The sequence below is a fragment of the Agelaius tricolor genome, unplaced genomic scaffold (assembly GCF_023055355.1).
Source record: "Agelaius tricolor isolate 1412-34295 unplaced genomic scaffold, bAgeTri1.0.p SCAF_8, whole genome shotgun sequence".
NCBI lineage: Eukaryota > Metazoa > Chordata > Aves > Passeriformes > Icteridae > Agelaius > Agelaius tricolor.
Window position 1 is genome coordinate 28,262,153 of NW_027269268.1, and position 16,619 is coordinate 28,278,771.

Below are 16,619 nucleotides of genomic sequence, written 5' to 3' on the forward strand. Positions count from 1 at the left end.
TAAAATTAATGTTCTTCACAATAGCTTGCATAGTGCTATGCTTAGTATTTGTGACCAAAACTGTGCTGATAACACAGGACTATTTTTATTATTGCTGAGCAGTGCTCACACAGAGTCAAGGTCTTTTCTATTTCTGTCCTAATGAACTTGAGAGTATTGCACTGCACGTGAAGAGTTTATTGATCTGCCCTTCTTACCCATTCAAAAGTGGGTACTCCTTGGCTTCAATGAATAATCTGTTTGCATGGAAAACATTCAGTATTTGAATGGCTGCCACAAGATAACACAGTGGAATTATCTGTAAGACAGATGGAATTAAAAACATGTAAATTTTTCTTTTAAAAGAAATGTAAAACAATGCTTTTATGATCAGTGGAATGATTGCTACCTTTTTGTAGTTCTGCAGGTTTTATGAAATCAATAGTTTTTTCCAGTCTAACAACTTTCAGAAGAGTTGTATTCTTGTAATAACATGCAATATTAGTGAATTTCTATCCACCACAGGCACTAGGAATCCTTCTACCTTGGAAGATGAACTACTTTGAACAAGTACTTTATTTTTTATTTCTCACACTATCTAGTTATTACATGTTACTTCAGTGGCATTCAAGCAGATTAACTTTCTTTCCCTTTCACTTTGGAATGCACACACGTCACACTTCTATTTTTCTCAGGTAGAACTGGCAAGTGTTATATAAATCAGATACTTCCTAAAACTTTATGTTACTCAAGGAAGTTATGCAGTTTTCCCAGGTTGAGGCATCTTTCTCCATACCTTCTTACAAAAGAACTCAACTCTGTTTAATTAGCATTGACGTGATATCCACTGACGATTGTACAGCGTGTTCAGAGACCTTTGTGTTGCAATGTGGTATTTCTTTTCATTGTGGGATGACTCTGCACTACTGGCCTCCATCATAACAAATTAAAGTTTAACCCATTCATGTTCTGGAAATAACGGGGTTTGCCAGGTACCACCTCACTTCTATGTAGGAGTAGAAACCTTCCTTGGTGGAAAAGTTGCATCTTGAATAATTTCATGGGAAAAACTGTAACCATTTTAGGATTTCTGGATAAATAGTTCTCAGACAATAATTAACAACATCTATATACACACAACAAAGTTCACATTGTTGAACATGGGAAAAATAAGGGAAAGAAGAACAGGTGAGAGAAATGAGAATCCATTTTTTTGTTCTGAAGATATATCAGATTCCTAGTAAGGTAGGGAAAGGATCAGAAAATTACAAGACAATTTAATACTGAGCTCTCAGGCAGATGGAGTCTATTGTGTTTTTTTTCTACTCTAAACGGTAGATTAATGCCTCCCAATTAAATGTGCATTTCAGAGTGGGAACATTCCTGTGGCCTTGTGAAAGCCAGACTTGAGGTGATTCATAGTAAGACTCTCCCTTCAGGGAATCCTGAATTAATCAAAATACTTACAGAGAAAATAAGGTAGATATCCAGCGCCCTGTAAGACTGAACAGTGCTGCTCAAATTCTTTTTATATGGTCTATTTTTATTCATCTAGTTCTGCATAAAATGGTACTGCAACATGAAAAGGATGTAAACGTGATACTCCCCCTCCTTCTGTTGTGAAATAAGTCTTCACAGTGCTGTTAGTTTGGAAATTTAAAGTACATTAGTCAGTTACTAATTATTTATTAAACAGAAGAGTTGGCAGTGTCAGTTATTTTGGAAGTTTGCATTGCTCTGCTGGTTCCCAGATTATCTCACTCTAACTGTGAGAAATTTTCCTTCACTTTTAGAGCACTTGGTGGCCTCTTTCTTTTCTATGTCTGTTTATTTGACACTCAGCTGTGACATGGCCTGCATCTCTGCCCTGATACTATTAGTTCAGATGCAACAATGAGGAATTATTTAGTATAATACACTGATCTGGGATCCAGTACAACAGAATGGAGTCTGTAAAATAAAATTCAGCTTTGAATATACAAAATCTTCTTGAGAGTGAAATCTATGAAGAAAGGGACATTTGGTCAGAGCTGTGGAAATCCCAACATGGTAGATTTTTGTAGAGCAAACAATCTTGTCTGGAAAGTCCTGTCTGTGTGGAGATATGCTGGATGATCTAACCCAGCAGGGTCTGTCTAGTTTTTTTGTGGAATGCCATAGAAGGATTGGGTGCAAAAGATAAGGAGAAAATTTAATTTTGAAGTCCTATATTACTGTTCTAATCATCTGATATGAAGATACCCAGCAACAAGAGGAACATAAACTGGTATTAAGGCGAACGGCTAAATTAAAACTCTCTCCAAAGTTTCATCTAAATCCTTCTACTAGATTGCTTATTTCTCACTCAACACAAGAACACTTTTTCACTGTAACTTTTTCTAACATTTTTTGAAAACTATGATTTTTTCACCAAAAATTTTATTCACGTGATATCAGATATTGATGAATAATATTTTTGAAGCTTTTGATGGAGAAAGTTACATGAAAAGAGATGGAGAATGGAGAAAGTTATCATGTTATTATAAAACTTATTTAAACTTATTTAATACTTAATTTTCTTTTCAGTTTTCCCAGTGGAAATACTCAGCATTCACATTGAAAAAGCTCCTTTTCCAATTTTCTTTTTCAAATCAAATTCGAGATTACTTTGAAGAAGTCATTACGTCTTTCAGGTAAGCAGAGTGTTAGGGCTGTGGAAAAAAAAAATTGAAATTGTTTTTTGGTTGGTTTCACATAATGCCTTAAAAATTATATGCATTTTTGGAAGATCTCCATGACTTCCAAATTGTGTTGCCTGATGCTGGGAAGCAGCACCAGGTTCACTAAAAAAGTAGAGAGTGTGAGGGAATCTACTTTGATATTGCTAGTACATTTCCATAGAAAGTTGTGTAATAATCTCTAATAAATTCTGAATTTTTATGATGGCCAAATACATTGCATAATTTGAACATTACTGATATATCTTGACGGTGGTTGTAGAGTAGAAACCTGGTACAATTTGTTTCTGTATGCTGCCAATGGCAATCCTGCACTTGAAGTGTGTCTTCTGCCTGGGAAAAGAACAGTCTTCTAACGTTAGGCAATACAATTGAGTAAGAGATGGGATCTTGTGATGTGATGGAGAAATGAGATGTTCTCTTGGAAATACACTAGGAGGTCAAGAATTTTCATGTAACATCAAAGCCAAGGGACTAAAGAACAGCTGCTGCTTTGTAAAGGTAACAAGACTATTTGTATTTTTTTTTTACAGTTGTTTTGATGTTAGTTATCTTCTAGACATGAACCAACTTCAGAGGGTGGGAACAGCTGTCCATGTTGATAGGGATATCTTGTTACTGTTGCCTGCTTTCTTCTGACTGTGATAGTGACTGCTGTGAGAAACAGGATATGGAAGTTTGACAATTCCTGTGTACTCTCATACATCCACTGTTTACATAAATCAGAGGCAAATACTTTCACTCTGCCTCGCTTGTAGTTTTAATGGAGAAAAGATCCAAAGAGACTAAATGAAAAGCCTGTGTGCCAGAAGAGTGCTTCATTAAACATGCAGGAGAAGCTGCATGCATTTCAGATGTGTAACTTTTTTACTAATTTTTTCTTTCCTCACCCTGTAGGAGGATGGAACACAAAAACTTTGCTGTCTCAATTTCAGTGATTTCATAAGAATTTTGACCCCCGTTTTTCTGTTTAAAAAAATCCAAGCAATGTAAAATAGCTGCTGAATATTCCCACTAATGTACTCTGTCCAACTGTAGGCAGTTTTGGTGCTTAGGATCTGCCCTGTTTACAGTAACTGAAATGGATAGATTTTCTGAGTTTATTGTATTTGTCTCAGTATAAACTTATTACCCTGTATTGCATTGCAATTTTTTTTTTTAATGTGGAAATGTTTTAGGAAAAGAACAAGATTAGAGTAACTACTATACAGAGTGTTCCCAAAAAGCCCAGCAAACAAAAGGAAGCCAAGATTGCGACAGATAAGGAATGTCATTATGAACATAGCCCAGGGCTATTCTGACTTGTGGCCATAAATGCAGGAAGTAATTTTCCTCCTGGATCCTTTTTAAATATAGGAACAAAATAAAAGTCTGATGACTGCAGGTATAGTGCGTGGGAGATACTAAAAGGTCATATAAATATCTAGGCAATAAGATGAAGGTGCATCTGTATGAACTTGTAATTTCTAACTGATAAATTTTTTAGGATGTTGCCACCAATCCACCAGTATCTGTGATGAAATTACATAACTTTTTAATAGTACTTCCCTTCTTAATAGTCAAATAATGTGGTAGGATGTCCCTGTTATGCTCTGAAGAGTATGTTCACAAAATTGCTTAGAAAACTCCTCAATTCTGTTTCCATCATGTCAACTACAAGAACTACATGCAGAAGCTTTAGGCATTTTAATAATTAACTGGAGAACTGTCAGGATTGATTAAAAATCCCAGACAAACACCATGTATATGAAACAAATTAACCCTGCTGAGATAATAAATTAAAGAAAAAAAAATTCCACAACACTACCTTCTTCTTTAGTACAGATCAAATAGTGTATATTTTTCTCTCTACATGCACATTTTATATGTTTATGAGATTTTTTCCCTATGATTAATAAGTAATTGCCAGTTTTTATTTGCAGCAAAACCGACAGTGCTCTCACTGCTTTCTTCAGAGCACTTGTTAACATTTACGTTTGTATATTATACACATGCTCTTTAATCTCTCTATAAATATGTTCTTTAGAAGGATCTTTTTGGTGCTAAAATTTAGTTGCAAATCTTGCTATTGTGTTTTTGACTCAACTGCATTTTTCAATTTTATTTCACAGTTCATTCTTGCAAATTAAAATTGGCATAATGTTCAGCAAAAATATATAGCTTATTGCTTATCTGGCCATCTCATTTTCCAGTTGCATATTTCCTGCAGTTCACTGATTTTCCCTGATTAAAAAAAAATAAATTATCTGTAAACATTTTTCCCTTAGTATTTATTCTGCATTTTAAATTAATTATTTCCCACATCTCTGTTTGTTGGAAATAATTAATAACTAAACCCTGAGGGCAAACCAATTGCCTTCTCTTTAGATTCAGACAAGCATCTTCCAAAACAAACATGAGTGAAATTCTGGTGACATAAACAGTTTTCACATTACAGGAATTCACCTGTAAAATTCAATCAGAAAATTGAAGCTCTTAGAGTATGAAATGACAACGCGTATGAATGAAATAACCTTCTCTCTAGCTGGGGAAGGGGTTGATGTTGGTGGTAATCTTGCAGGTTTTTTCGTTTCTCAGGGTTTTCTAAAAAAAGTGCTATTTTGCTTTCCTCCGCTAATTAAATGCTTGCTAGGTGCAAAGAGCAGCACTGGTTTCTATAAAAAGGACAGTTAAAGTGGTTAAAGAGCTACCCAGAAGGTTTTTAAAACATTCCATAGCTACCAAGCGCCCATATGAATTTGTCCATACAAAATACTATCTCCTTTCAAGAAAATTGTAAAAGCTCACAGACTTCTTGAAGGTGGGACTTCATCTTTAATGTCTTCCTGTTTCAAGTGCTCCACTGAAAATTGTCGTAATTCATTTCTGCACAATCAAGCATAGAAACTAGAGAATGCTTCATTCATGTGAGAATAGGTACTGGTAGTGAAACATAACACAGCAATGCAGAATGTGATTACAAGACTGGGATTTCTCCAATGTATTTAATTTTGCTTAAATTTCTCTCTCTCTGGATCCCCAACAAAATTATGAATATTAAAAAGAAAAATTGTGAAGTAATTAGCATTCCAGAAATCATACAGCAGACTCTGGGGGAAAGCATGCAAGCAAATTAAGTAATGCATATTTCATTTCATCAGGGACTAGAAATTGTGTTGATCAGTATATAAACAAAAGAAGACAGGTAGTTTTTAACTCTAACTGAAGAAAAATGTTTAAATTTAATAATTAGAATTTAAAAATAAAATTAATATGGTTCATTCACTTCAGAGTTTGACTTGGTCATCCTTCTGGGTCCCTTCCAACTCAGATGATTCTATGGTTTGATGCACGTTAGAAGGACGCAAAGTTGGCTTCAGTGGCTCTAACTCTAGGCTGCTTTTCCTAGAAGAGGCTCACCTACATAACTCATAATCAGCAAAAACTCTGTTTCTGAAAAAGGGGTTCTTGGTGTTTTCTTGTTAAGAGATAGAGTTTTGGTTTTGTTTTGATATTAGTCATGTAAAGGTTTAGGGGTTATGTCAAAACATGAGCTGAATAAGGGATGAAACCAGAAAACATTGTGTAATATTTGTACTGTAACTTCTGGTGTTATTTGGAATGCCAGTGTTATTTATTTTGACCTCCATTTTTCACTCTGTTTTCTAGTTAGATTTTTAAGTCCTTTGCCAGTCCCAGACAGAAGCTGCTGGTATGAACTTCTGCAGGTTCTGGTATGAACTTCTGCAGGTTCTTCTTCTTCAGTAAGGGCATTTCGAGAAAGCAGTTTAGGATCAATCTCAGTGGTTTGATAGACCCGAGGACAGAGTAAAAGGCTCCAACAAGTTCCTGGATGAAAGAGGCTCTTGGGTGTAGGGTAGCAAAAAAAATAGGGGAAGGAAAGAGATTGTCTGCTCCTGTAAACACAAACCACTTTTCATGTTCTGGTTCTGTCTTTGGCTGAGAAGAACTTGTTGGTGGAAGACAATGAGAGGACAGTCTGCCACTGCCTAAAGACCACATAGTACTTCATCAGTTTTCCCTGGTTTTCCATACACGCTCTAAGAAGTAACTTCTGCCAATCTTATAACAGGAAGTTAGGATTTACAATGAAGGCAATTTTTTTGAAGGAAAAATTTTTTACTCGAACTAGTGCTGCTGATTTTGCAATGTACTGTTTCTTCTGAGAATAAATTTCACATGGAAATATCCCAGAAAGGAATTCACAAGGCATTTTACTGGCAATGTTTCTCTCCGTATTTTCTTTTTAGTTGGTTCATAGATCTTTCATATTCTTTTTTAGCATTGGCTGGTGCAGGGTTTCTAGTGAGAGAGAGGGGACATTCATATTTGTTAAAAAATGGTTTTGTAGTGTACCAGAAATTGTAAATTTTTTGGAAATTAGTGATACATAGAATCCTCTGATGCAGAACATTCAATTGCAGAGAAATGAAAGATTTTTTTTATAACAAACTAGCAACAGACAGGTAAAAGGCAGAGAAAAAGCCCTGAAGCTAAAGGAGAAAAAATTTTAAATGTACAATTTAATCCCTCAAAATTTTGGCAGCCATAAATCAGCAAATGTCATCTACGTTTTGGAAATGAAATATTTAGTTAATCCAATAGCCTTTTCTCCTCAGGCTAACTGTATGAAAGAAAAGCAGAACATGCAAGCCTGGTCATGTACTTGGAAACATCTTTCTGCGAGATCAGGATGTGGGTTTGCTAGTCAGCCTTGCGCCTCCACCATCCACACCAGTGCTGATGTCAGTGTTCCCTAGTGGTATGAACTGGCTCAACCTTCTGAAAGTTGTCACACATGTTGTGAGGTACAAGGACTCTTGGATTACTGTGGCACTCTGCCAGCAGCTGGCTTGTTTAGAGGAACAACTCCTTGAAGGAAGCCTGTAACAGGACCAAAATGGGATGAGCATCTGGCAGTGAAGGACAGGGGCAGCGTGGGTATGGGCAGGTTCTTGATTCCACTCTCTCTTCCCTTTTAACCTGTCAACCTAAATTTCAATACTACCTGTGTATTTAAGCATGTCCTCCAAAGCTGTGGCTTTTCAATAAGCCACCTTTGGTGCAATTTTCTTTTTTTTATACAAGAAACAGAGGGTGGTATATTTTGTTGCATTTTTTCTCATGGAGCCTATGTAGTAAAAGTCATTATCTCTTAGCAGCAAAAAAAAAAAAAGCCTCACACAAACATGCACACATATTGCTCTATCTAATGTTTCTTTTTGAAAAAACTTAGGAATCACAGGTGCTACAGGTCACGTGTTTATTACTACATGTTGCCACAAATGATAACAGAAACGTGGTAATTCAGCCTTTTTATGAAGCTTCATTCATAGTAATGCAATGTGACCTTCAAAACCTGTCTGGCTACTTCAAGTATTTACAAGAGAGTAGGGAAGGTATGGAGTGCTTTTACATAGATATTTTTAAATATAAATAGAAATAAAGTATCTTTCAACTCTTTACCCAATCAATTTCTTTCCTTATAAAATGTATTACACTTTGAAGCCTGATCTGTTTGCAATGAAGTATGATATCTGTATGAAAAGTAGTGTTCATGAAAAAAATAGGAATTGCATTTGAGTATCAGTTACCAGTTAAAAAATAAAACTGCTACCCCTGCACAATAGGGTAGTCACAGCACTTAGTTGTGCAGGGTCAAAGTGAGTTTCAGTTCCAAAGAGGTCATGGATTCTTGAGAAAAAACAATATGAGTTCAGGCCAATAATAATAGAAATGCTTTCTATGGTGAAACAGCACACATTACCATTGAAATAGAAGTATTTTGGCCTGAGCTCCCTACCTGCAAAGGAAAATAATGTTAGTGATTGCATCTAATGCTCCTAGGCTGAAACAGACTAAAAAAAATCAGGACTGTGCCTATCACTGACAATAAAATTAGCATATGAAGTGGTTCTGGGTTTCCCCTTAGTTCTAAAAAAAATGTTAAAAGCCTTTTCAACATGATGCTAGCACAGAAATCAATATTTTCTTAGAAATCACAGGGAAATCAGAGGTATGAAAATATTTAACTAATTTAGAATTTGGTGTTTTTGTGTGAGGAATCATGCCTTAATAAAGTAATCTCATTTAATTTCTTCATGGAAAGGATTGTTTAGGACTGGAACAGGCTGCCCAGGAATGTGGTGGAGTCACCATCTCTGGAAGTGTTCCAAATACATGTGGACATGGCATCTGAGGACATGGTTTAATGGTGAATATGGTGGTGTAGCCGGATTGACAGTTCGACTTGGTGATCTTAATATACTTTTCCAACCTTAATGATTTTATGAGTCTATAATTTGCCTTCTATTTTGAAAATTGTCTGCTTTTGTAAAGAAAAAAGTGCTGTATCTCCATAATCCTGCAGCAGTGTCCTCTGAGGATAAGTTCCTTCTTAGCCTTTCAGTCCATTTTGTCTGCTTGCTTTCCAAGCTTGGAAATATGGCTTTTTGATACGATTTGCAAACTGTATAATTAGGACCACCTGGGGATGCATTTCTTTCAGAGTCCAGATCAGCTGAACAATTCCTGCTGGTACATAGGCCAAGAAAGGGGATGAGGAAGGCAGGTACAGTAAAATCCCCAAACCTCCTTCTGGGCAGAATTGATGTTAAAGGGATGCACAAGCATTCAGATTATTCTATTCCATCCCTGTCTGTCATGTCTGGAGTTTTCTTAATGTAGCAGCATATCATGGCCTAGGAAGCCCTTTGATACTGTGGATACCTCCTCTCCACAGCCATTTCCAGGCCAGTGTAGGACAAACCCCTCCTTTTCTCAGACTAGACTCAAGGTGTTCTTTTGGTTGACTAAGAGTTACTCAGAAGAAATTAAAACATTGTGTATGGTGCCCTCATGCTGCTAACAGCACCGGGTTTTCTACCATAAACAGAAATTTCCCTTCTTTCATCAGGATGTGCACATGGAAGTAGAACCCCTGTTGTTTTAGGCAGAGGCCGACCTCACAAACGGTTTCAGGTTTCTGTGTATTTTTTTCCTTCCCATTACACTACAGTTAGCAGTATTATCTACTAATTTTATCAAGGTAAAATCCTCCTAATTATACACATTATTCTGTGTATAATTTCTAAACCTCTGGATCTGGTCATGGAAAGTAGAACTAGGCAGCCACACTCAGTGATTACAAGAGAAATCAAAACAAGGGAAAAAAAAAAAGATAAAACTTGATTTCTCTTTAGGAAGGAAATTCCTAGCCATACACTGTCACTGTACAGTGGATATTTTTGCCGTTGCTTGCCACCATTTGACATGAACTATTTGTCGATAGATTAGAGTTCAGAGTGGTTGTGGAGTGTGGTGGTGGTCTGAAAATTAGCAGTCCCAGAAGCAACACAGTATAGCCCATGTAGAGGGTATTAAAAAAGCAATGTGCAGAACCACAGAACAGGCTACGCTGGAAGGGATAAAACCATCTGGTCTGACCTTTAATTAGAAATGGAGCATAGATGAGATTATCAAATACTCTAGAACATCAGAGAGCTCTTTGTCCCAGAGGATATGCCCCTAGGAAGGCTTTCTTGCAGCTTGTATGGATTTTTGCCTGTCCCCTTATGCTTTATTCCCTTGACTGATACTGGCTTTTTTCCCCTCATTAGAATTTTGACACTTCACCTCTCATGCTGTGAACTAATCTACAGTCAGTGAGTGACAAATTTCTTTTCTTGTTCTTCTTTGTTTAGTCATCTGATGAATGTGTTTCACCAGAATTCAAGTGAAACTTACCCAATACCAGTCTGATTCTAAAGAGCAGGGGAAACTGTGTCCTCTAAGGTGATCTCAGGCTCTACAGACTCTCTTCCTTGATGGAATCCTTTTCTTCACCTTCTCATCCTTGACTATCAGACACCCTACCTCAAAATGTAAAAAGGTGAAGTTCTAGGTGTGGAAAGGTCAAATATGAAAAATAGTGTAATTTCATTTCAGCCTGGCACTAACAGAACATGAAATTAAAAACAATGTTTTACTTGGTAAGGAAGAACTTACTGCATGTAGAGAGGCCCTAGTCCTCAACTATCAAGTGTTCTATCTGAAACCACATCATTTAGAACAGGAAACCCAGAAAAATATGTTTCCTCCAGATCATATTGACGTAATGGTGTATATAAGGTAATTAATATTCTGGATTTCAAACTGGCCTAATGGAATCCTCCAAGACAAAATGATATGAGAAAGCAAACAAAACACTTCCTTTCTTTTCCAGAGAAAGATAAATAGGAATATCTAAGCAAGTCCTGACAAGCTTTAAAATCTGATATGAAATTCAATTGTATAATACCACCTAAACAGGACGCCAGATTTGTTGAGAGTTGGTTGTTCCACTAAATAAACCTTATTTAGGAGCAAAAAACTAACAGTTGGTGACTAGGAACTTTTTAAATCCATAGCTAAAATGTGGTGTATCCGACTAAGTTTAAAAAGCCTAACCATTTTCTAGATGTTAGAGCAAGCAAAACAAATCATCTCTCAAAGTGTTTACTGTTTGAGCCATTTAGTTAGGAAACAACTCTCAGAGGCATAAAAACTGCACGAAAATAGCAGAACAGATCTCTGAATGGTGGAGACCGATTATTTTGGTATTGCATCCAACTTAAGCTTAAAGAGCAAACAGATGTGCTTGAAGTTTATTACCCTTTGCACTGTCTTTTCCCTAATTTGATTAAGTAGATGGAGAGAAAGAGAGAACGTGATTTCTCTCTCCATGTAGGGCTGGTTATCAATGTGCATCAGGCTGAAGTCAATGCTTCTTGTGACAAACTGATTAAATTTGCTCTTCTGGTACATCTCCCAGCTTCTGCTACACTGTCCTCATAGATTTTAAATCTGTTCTTTTAATCAAAAGTCTGATGTAAGGCAAGAAATTAGTGTTTTACCAACTTCAAATTCTTGCCTTTTCTTTGACTGCCAAGTTAGAGAGGGTGGTGCAGGATGTAAAAAAATACACTGATCTCCACTGGATTTAATGAATACAGTTTTAAAACTAATTTTATACAAATTTATCACTCTATTTATTTTTTTGATATGTGAGTGGAGTTATGTATCCAGTAACAGATATGCAAACCCCTCAAAAGCTGCCAAAGAATACAAGTTATACAAGCGGGCATGTCACAGGCTGACTTGGTGACTCACGTCTTGGCAGCTGCCCTATAAACAAAGCTACTGAATTGCTTGAATCTGTCAAATCACAAAACCTTCTATGCAGCTCACTTTCAAAGATATGCTGTAAAGAATTACTAGAGAGTGAAAATTTGATCAAAATGCATTAATTACTAATGATTTGAAAAATTAGACCAGGCTTTAGAAATTCAATTATTGTAGTTGCATTTCAGTCTCTGAGTTTCAATCAGGTATGAATGCACATTAAATCTAAACCAAAGATTTGGAAATCAAAATGCATTCTCTTAGTAATTTCCATTTCTGCTTTGGGAGTCAGCCAAACAGCAATGCCAGAGCTTCTGATCATCTGAAAAATTTTTTGAGTATCAGGTAAATATTGAGGATCCTGTAGTCATAGTTGCTTTAAAGGTGATTAAAGTCCTGCTTATATATTCTGGGCACTTTAAATGTTCAAAAACTTCTGAAATGCAAGGAGAAAAAAAAATAAAGTAAAGAATTAGAAACCAGTAACTATGATTCTGCAGGCCAGATCTTTCCTCAAAGTTGTAGTACTAGAGAGATATCCAGGTTCCAAGACAGGGTAGCCATACTGCTGATTAGCAGTTATTTGCCAGTTTCTAGAAGTGTAAAATGTATTTATACTCCACAGTTCAAGAGCAATGAGTGTTAAGCATTAACAGTTGTTGAGGATAACTTTGCTGGGTTGCAAGACCCTTTAGAAAATCCCAGGACTGAAAATTTAGAATGATTACTACACTATAATGCTGCAGTCTTTTTAGGTAGATCTGCCCTAATCTGTAGCTGTGACTGTAAAGTCTCATCTTTCTTTCTCTTTTCAATTCTTCTGGAATGCTGGTTTTTTGACTTTCAGAATTGAGGACTCAATCACCTCTGCCTGGAGGGGAGTGAAAAGTATTTGTGGTCAATTTGCCTAGACATTAACATTTTATTTAGAAATTGAGTGAGAAGTCAGTTTATGCATATTTTCAACTACTCTTAGCAAATCTTCACAGTTTGTCTCTGGAGCAGCATTTACTGTTAGATAGCTCCTAAGTCCGTGTTAATTAATTTCTTCTGCGTTTTCTCCAGAATTTTGCAGCTCAGAACCTGTACCCCAATACATATGGAGATGAATTTTAGTTTTCTGGGATAGGCCAAAATGACTTTTAACTCAATTTTTTCTTGAATATCAAGAAATTAAGGGACACTGGAAGCAAAGAGCTACCAAACTAAGATAGCTAATGCAGTTCACTTTTATCCAGAAGGTGGAGAACAATGCCATGGAGGAGGGAGGTCTTGGAGAGAGGCAGAAAATTCCATCTTGTTCCTTTGGGGGATTCTCGCATAGTTTTCACCTTCCCTGACTACAAGGGCTGACCAAAATTCTCAGTCATCACAGAAAGACTTGGCAAAGAAGGAAGACTCCATCAGGATCAATTTGCAGTTAATGCAGTGAATGCCTCAGTGCTATATGCTGTGCCATTATCTTTTGTCTAGAACAGACTTGAAGACAGATTCAGTGACTTGTAGCTGGTTCAGGCTCACTGAAGTTGATGACATCTTAGCATTTCCCTGAAGCTTAGCATGCAAATCCTGCTTTTAATACAGATGTTTCCCCAGCATGACAAATGTTTCACTGCTGAAGTGTCATTTTACTTGAGAACAAAAGTGCTTTGTTATAAATGCAGCACCAAGGCTTGAAATGTACAGAAATTAGGCACATTTAGTTTATTTAAAATGATTATGATTGCTTTTCAAGCTGTTGCTAATTGAAGAGGCCACAACCAAGGTCTAATAAGGTTTTAGTCTTCATGTCTGTTACACAGACTCCACAGATCTTTGTTGGCACTCTGGAGAATATTAATTTATGCTACAAATGTGTTTTCAGGGCCAAATGTTTTAAGAAACTCTCATTGGAAATGGAGTTTGAATTTCATTCCAATGTGTAGAGTGAGTACTGAATAGTTTTTTTTCCTTAAGCTGTTTAAATATTGTTTTCCTAACAGCGTGGTACAGTGCCAAATTGAGTGAAAAATAGTGGCCAATAGGAAACTTACTACCCATACTAATATTTATACAGGCTCTTTGTTGTTCATAGGAATGAACCTTACTCTTTCAGCAGAGTTTGCACCATGTACTTGTCATAGACAAATATCTGTACTGCAAGATACAGCTATTTATCTCCAGTTCAGCTGAGTGGCATAAGCTATGTACTTTATAGAAACACTTTGTTCTATGTTTGTGCTTTTTTTCTTGGCTTTTTTTTTTTTTTAATGCTTGACATATTAGACATAATGGGGAATGACAAGGAATAATGAGACTACTCAGGTGATATATTTGATGATTTTTCAAGTAACAAAGTCCCAGAGGTTGGCCTAGTGACCATATTTTTGATTTTGGCCACGGTGTAGCACAACTGTTCTTTTTAATCAGAGCCCACTGTTGTATTCAGTTCCCAGTTCTGTTCAATAAATGAAATGGCATTGTTTGTTCTTTTATGCCTTTTTGAGTTTTGGCATTATTTTTTCATTTTGTTTGCCCTTCTGCATGCAAAAATTAGCAATGCTAGCAGCATAAAAAATGAAGGAAAACCCATATGAAAAAATGTAAATTTGCCCTGTCACAAGGGTGGTCTAAATGGTCTTAAATATCTTTTACAACCTAAGTGATTCTACAATTCTAAAGACTCTGTCATGAAATGTTTGGGAAATGTCCCGTGTATAGCATCACAAACCTTCCAGTGACTGTGATTATCTATGATAGTATATGAAATAATATGTAAGAAATTATAATAGATAAGAACATATCCATGCCTCAGCAGGTGGCAGTTGAAGGATCCATAATATGTCAAAGATTATACATCAGCTAATGTATGATTGTTTAAATTAAAGAGCAAATCTAATTTTGATATATTTCGGAACTGAGAAGAAAAATGAAACTGAAAACTCAACTAGGTTAAACATTTTCAATAAAATGTAACTTCTACAGATTTAACCTTATTTCATGATCTTAAGACATCAAATCTGGGAGATAAAATCACTGTGAAACAATGCTTCCCAACTTTTGTAGAAGTTGCTATAAAGGACATGCAGAGATGATGATATTCCTCTAAAAAAAAAGATTTCTATTGTATGTGTAGATTGTGAGTGTGATTGTCTTATTGTGATATACGTGAAGATATATGTATATATACATATATATACATATATATATTCATGTATATATATATATAGAGATAGATAGATATGTGAAAAAATGCTAGCTGCATTTTCCCTAGTCTTGCATTAATATGTACCAAGTACAGTAACTCCCTTAAATCAAAACAACAGCAATAGTTTTGATAAGTGTCAGCTAATTTGTAAGCATTGCTGAGGGCAGTGTATTTAAACAGATACAATTGCAGAGAAGGATAAAAACTCCATAAAGGAATGCTGTATCTGTTTGAAGTGAAATTGCCAGAAGGATCTTGTGCAAGGAAGCTCTTTCATTTTTGTAAGAACTGTTCCAGAGTAAGTAGTAGAGAATTCAATATTCTCTGCCCATCTCTGGGTCTTTCTTGAGAACTGCACTGTTTGTGCATGTATGACATTAACTGCTTGTAGTGTTAATTGCTGAAATAATGCTTCAAGGTCAAATGCTGTACAAGATTCTGAAGCATTAGTTATTTAAAATAAGTAAATTTAAATAGCTAGATGAGCTAAAATACAACTATTTTTTCTGAAGAGCTTTACATTCCTGTATTCCAAAAATGTCCTTATTTCCTCTTTGCTTCTGTGGGAAAGTGCACTGAAATTTGTCTATGTGTGCTTGTTTTTTTTTTTCTGCAAGCAAGCAGAAGTGTGCTTATTCTCATGTCCTATAGTGAGGAGTTTAAAGCTGTCTGACTGAGAGCTTGATTTCTTATTCTTCTTTTTGTCCTTTCTCAAGACTGTGGCTACTGGGGAAAGATTCCATTGCAAAGAGAAAAAAATCTGCTGAGATACCTTGAGCCATTTCTTGGATGTGGAGCATCATGTGAACTAATAATCTGGCTTTACAATTTCTCTGAAATCAGTGAAATGAGTGATATCTTATGTGAATATGTTCTTGGAGGCTGCTGAAGAAGCACAGATGTTTTGGTGTATCTGCAGTGTAGTTCACTTCTGAAATGCTCATGTTTAAGGTAGTCCAATGCAAAGATAAAGAGAAGGAACTGGCAGAATCAGGGTGATAAATAAGGGGTTAGGTAGATCTTTTGTGTTCTGCTTGGATGCCACTACCATAAATCTCTGTTTGATGAGGCTAAATCTAGAGCCTTCAACCATTCAGAATTCCGGGCAGAACCAATCACTGGATGATCATCCTGTCCTGTGCAGCCTCTCTTCTGTGTGAAAGGAGGAGGAATAGAACCCTCTGATGAAAGTGAAAGCTAAAAAAGTGCAATTCTTGTAGCAAGAAATTAATTCCACCTCTGCAGTAGTAATAATCTCTGTAAAGTTTGCCCAGCAGTCACCAGCAGTGAATTAATACAGAGCTGGTGAAAAATAAAAGGACCTGAATATATAACTGTTTCAAATACTTCATTGCTGAATGATTGCTTGAAATAGATAAATTTTTTTCATTAAGATTTATTTTTACTGTGAAGATCCTGATTTTATCCTCTAAATCCCTGAGAGAATGTGTGTTAGACTGTCTTTGTACAAATCAGAAAACATCCAAATTTAAAATTGGGCCACAGTGCATGGCCTTTCACTTAAAAAGTGGGGTTTAAGTTACTTATTTTAAAGATGTTCCAGGTTTAGCATC

The 16,619-nt window shown here is 36.1% G+C and overlaps 1 long non-coding RNA gene across 1 annotated transcript in view; it reads left to right on the forward strand.

Annotated features, from left to right (window-relative positions):
• Positions 1–16,619, forward strand: part of LOC139592363 (uncharacterized) — a 26,989-nt gene continuing 10,370 nt past the window's right edge. Inside the window, exon 1 of the long non-coding RNA XR_011679996.1 lies at positions 1–2,651. This is a non-coding gene — a long non-coding RNA (uncharacterized lncRNA). The remainder of the gene's footprint in view (positions 2,652–16,619) is intronic.